Raw genomic sequence first — 5,178 nt, 5'->3', positions numbered from 1 at the left:
CATCTCTTGTCAAAGGAGGGAAGAAGGCTGACCCCAGAGAGAATAAAAGCAATTACGCAGATGAATGTTCCTAGCACACAGAGAGAAGTGCGCGCGTTTTTAGGTATTACTTCATACTGCAGGCAATGGATCCCAAATTTTTCTCTCTTGGCAAAACCATTGGTGGCCCTGACTGGAAAAGGTGTTCCGAGTCCGGTGCCATGGTCTGCCGAATGTCAGCAGAGCTTTTCTGAGTTACGAAATGCACTGTGTTCAGCTCCGGTGTTGGGTACACCTGACTACAGTAAGCCATTTACACTCTATGTTCACGAGAGAGAAGGTTGTGCGTTGAGTGTTTTGACGCAACGATTTGGTGATAAACAACGTCCTTGTGCGTATTTTTCATCAACATTAGATCCGGTAGCCAGAGCGTTGCCAAGTTGCTTAAGAGCTACAGCAGCAGCTGCAGTGTCCATTCGACAATCTGCTGGTTTGGTCATGAACAATATGTTGGTGGTTATGGTTCCACATGCCGTGGATACACTCATGAACCGAACGAAGACACAGCACCTCACCAGTGCTAGATTATCAGGCTATGAGCTGACACTGCTAGCGAGTCATATTCAGATTAAAAGATGCAATGTACTGAATCCAGCAACATTGTTGCCGACTAACCAGGAGTCGAGTGATTCTGAACACCATGACTGTTGTTTTAGAACAGAGGAGGAGACAAAAGGACGGATTGATCTTAAGGACACTCCGTTACCAGATCCAGATGGCACGTTATATGTCGACGGGTCTTGTTTTAAATTGGAAAATGGTGATGTGACAGCTGCCTACGCAGTAACAACTTTGAGTACGATTGTGGAGACTGCAAGAGTGAGTCAGAATTCTGCCCAAGCTGCAGAATTAATTGCATTGACTAGAGCGTGTCTTTTAGCCAAGGGAAAGAGAGTGAATGTGTTTACAGATAGTCAGTATGCGTTCGGCGTAGCGCATAGTTTTGGTCGACTGTGGAAGGAAAGAGGTTTTATTACGTCCCATGGGACTAGCAGCCTGATTCATCATTCTCCCGTTTTGCGAGCCCCTAATAGCGATTCATAGCGAATCGCTATTAAGGACTCGCAAAACGGGATTCATGTAGAAATTGCATAAAGAAATGCGATTCCTACATAATCCTTATTTGCGATTAGCAAATTGCTAATCGCAAATAAAGAATAACTCGCCATTCATTCCTATGGGCCAAAAGGCCCATAGGAATGAATGGGGAGTATTTCTTATTTGCGATTAGCAATTAGCTAATCGCAAATAAGATAGCGATTTGAAGGGTGCCAGGGGTGTCCAAAGGACACCCTGTAGCACCCCTCAAATGAAATTTTACATATGTGTTGCACACACACATGTCCAAAGGACATGTGTGTGTGTAACATGCAACTCAGAAAAATGCATTTAAAAGCATTTTTCTGAGTTTTCGCAATTTACCACGAGGTCTGACCTCGCGGTAAATTGCGGCCAGAAATTGCGAATTCGCAAAACAAAATTGGATGATGAATTGCATTTAAGGAATCTCAAATAGAGATTCCTTAAATGTAATTCCTCGCAAAATTGCGAGATCACAATTAGCGATTTTTGCATTTGGGATGATGAATCCCAAATGCAAAAATCGCACTCGCAAAGGGCCAGATTCTCAGAATCTGGCCCTTTGCGAGCCGATTTCAGCTTCATGAATAAGGCTGTAAGATCCAGCATGGTCAGCTAGTCAATGACCTGTTGGAATCTCTAACCTTACCGACTGAAGTTGCGATTGTGAAGTGCAGTGCTCATCGAGCGGTTACGGATGATGTCGGTCGTGGAAATTCCTTTGCTGATGAGATAGCTAAACAGACAGCTAGGAATACAATGAGTGGGATGTATGTTGCAACGTCTGCGAGATGGGTTGCTGAATCGGGAATGTGTGAGGACACAGTGGAAAGTGTGAAAGCGATTCAGAAAGAAGCGACTGAAGAGGAAAAGATTGCATGGAAAGAGAAAACGGGTAAATTGGACTCAAGCGGATGGTGGATTGATTTGTCGGAGCATCAGTGTTGGATGTTGCCTGATGCGTATGTGCTTGCGGTGGTAACGATGGCGCACGGGGTAGAGCACATCAGTTCTAAAGGGATTTGTAAGATGTTGGCCCCAGTCTGGAAGAATGATGGAATCAGTAAATGTGCAGAAAGAGTGGTTAGAAACTGCATGATATGCCTGATGCATAATCCTGGTAAGGGAACTCCCACACCCGCTGGACACTTCGCTCCTCCTTCTTGCCCCTTTGAAGTGATTCAGTTGGATTTCATCCACATGGATCGATGTAACAACCTTAAATATGTCCTAGTGGTAGTCTGTGCTTTTTCAAGGTGGATTGAAGCATACCCGCTGAAAGATAACACTGCCTTGTCCACTGCTAAAATCCTCCTCAAAGAATACTTCCCCAGGTATGGCATGCCACGGATTGTACGGTCAGACAATGGGAGTGAATTCGTAGGGAAAGTTATGCAGAGTGTGTGTGTGGGCTTAGGGATCAAGCAGAAATTTCACAGTGCGAACCACCCCCAATCAGCAGGTTTAGTTGAAGGGTACAATGGTACTCTTAAACTGAAACTTGCTAAGATACAAGCCTCCACGGGTTTGTCCTGGCCAGATGCACTACCGCTGGCCTTGTTATCCACTAGAGCGACTGTGCATTCTCGAGTAGGGCTTAGCCCATATGAGATTGTGTTCGGTCGCCCTGCCAATGTCTGGGGAGTACCGAGACCACGGGAGTTTAAGCAACTAGAATACCCAATGTTAATTGATTACCTTTTTGACTTGACTGCTAAATTGAGTCTCATTCACCAACAGGTTTTCGATGCATTGCCAAAGCCTCCGGAGAGTCCAGGTCACCAACTGAAACCCGGTGACTTCATCGTCATCCGAAATTTCGGACGAACCAGGAACCTCCAACCGAAGTTTGTGGGCCCCTTTCAAGTGCTCTTGGCGACAAGGACTGCTGTACGTGTGGCTGGCCGGAAAAATTGGGTTCACGCTACTCACACTAAGCGTGTACCCCTTCCACTCCCTTATGACAATTGGGTTAGACAAGGAATTGGTGCCTCTGATACAGAACCTGTTCCTAGATACGTTCCTTTCAGTGATGCAGAACTGACAACTGATTCACCGAACTCTGACTTCCCCCCTGAAGCTGCCTCGTCGATTACTGACCAAAACACTGCATCGAACGAACATTTGCCCTCTGCGAATTCGAACATTGTTACCCCTGCTGGAAACAGACTATTCCCGGATCAAACAACGCCAGGAAAACTGAGATACAACCTTCGTTCTCATTCTAAGGACAAATAAAGCAGGAAACTGCCTATTTTTCATATTTGATCTATTACATTGCCTCCAGCCAGGAAGTTTACTAAATATTTTATATTTCTCTGTGTATTTCTGTTGTTTCTATTACCTTGCCGTCTGGGTCGCCGTAGGGTCGTGGCTTTGTGCCTAGTTGAATCTGCGGGGGCCAGACACAAGGTCGGTCTTTCTGTTAGTTCTGGGAACTCCCAGGGCTGATAGAGGCATTTTCAACTACGTACATATCATCAGTGGTCACGAGCGGTTGTAGAAGATGGAGCTTCCTGGGCTGCACCGAGAGAATGTAATTTATGTTCGCAGAAATAGATTATACAAAATTCTACATAACAAATGTTTTCTGATGCAATGTGCAATTACGTTTTTGATTATTTTAATAACGTTGGTGGGTGGAATTGCCTTTGGTATACATTTAATTTTTGCACCGATCACGACTACAGTACCTCCCCCTGATCTTGTTTCTCCTACTATTGCTTCTTTTCATTCCTTTCATTCGTTCCCTGAACATGAACAAGCTCGACGCTCCGAATTCATAAATAACACTTTTGTACAGCTCTTGCACCAACACCAACTGGTAGTTAACACAACGGACTGCTGGGTGTGTGGTTTGATACCACACACTATGGATAAAGGCATTCCCTACCTGGTCTTGCCTTTTAGCTATAATGGATCATGTCGGGCCTTCCAGACTGTATTTGTCTATGGGAAAAAAGAGATGAGGGGGATCAGAGGGGGAGACTTTAACGACCACGGTAGCTCACACCCCCTAAGTCAACTGAAGAAACAAATAAGAGTTACCTGGTCAGATCACTTGCCTACGTGCTGTGTCATGCCCAAAAGACCACTACACCAGCATGTCCTCACAGTGATAATACTGGGTTAGAAAAATTCCCATCAGCCCACCATTATTGGCGGAATATCGTCATGTGGGATGTAAACCATGAACCACAGTTTCTCCCAATGCACCTAGTAATGATGCAGAGATAGGTTCTGGAAGATGTTTGTTCTGAACCACAGTATTTCAGAGGTAGGACCGATGGAGTGCAGTGCTCGTGCAAAAAGGAAACAAAAAGTGAGTAAAATTGGCTCCTGAGACAAAAAATATGTTTATTCAGTATTGTCCAGGGTCAAGAGTAAAAACAACGCCTCATGGTCTTAACAAATAACTATGTCATGGTGTAGTGCGTGGAGGTCGACATGTTTCAGCTGGGAGGACAACTAGTCCAAGCTTTCTTCAGGACCACTAGATATTACGCATCAGCACTAAGTGAAAAAATAATAAAGTGTATTAACATTTTGGATTAATCCTACCAGATCTTTGAGCCCAAAGTATTCCCTGGTGTTTATCCAATTGATCGTGATTTTCCTGGAGAGGAAAAAAGGTTATGAGAGGCATATGTGATATAATGGTGATTGAAAACACAACACAACAAAGATAGGCAAACTGGCAGAGAATTGTTCTCCACCTTTCAGAAGCTACATAAGTCTCCTGATTTAGAAACTAGATTGACTTACAGAGTATTAATTTAACTATGTTCTACTCACCCAACAATCTGTGGGAGAACACCTCACCTCACCCGGCACCCACTCGGGAAGAAGGAGGCCCCGCTCTGTTAGAGATGGAAAAGTATAGTGTCCTCAAATGAAAGTTCTATTGAGGTACAGAGTAACGTACTCCACTTATCCATACATATATACTAACACATATTAGTTGATTAAAAAGAGACTCAACCCAAAAAGGCTGTTGGGCTTGGGAATGAAACTGGTTGTAAAGTGGCTCTATAGATGTACTGTAGATGCTGTCTAGAC

The sequence above is a fragment of the Lissotriton vulgaris genome, chromosome 3_1, assembly GCF_964263255.1.
Source record: "Lissotriton vulgaris chromosome 3_1, aLisVul1.2, whole genome shotgun sequence".
Taxonomy (NCBI): domain Eukaryota; kingdom Metazoa; phylum Chordata; class Amphibia; order Caudata; family Salamandridae; genus Lissotriton; species Lissotriton vulgaris.
The sequence above is the reverse complement of the archived record's forward strand: the minus strand, read 5'-3'. Positions refer to the sequence as shown.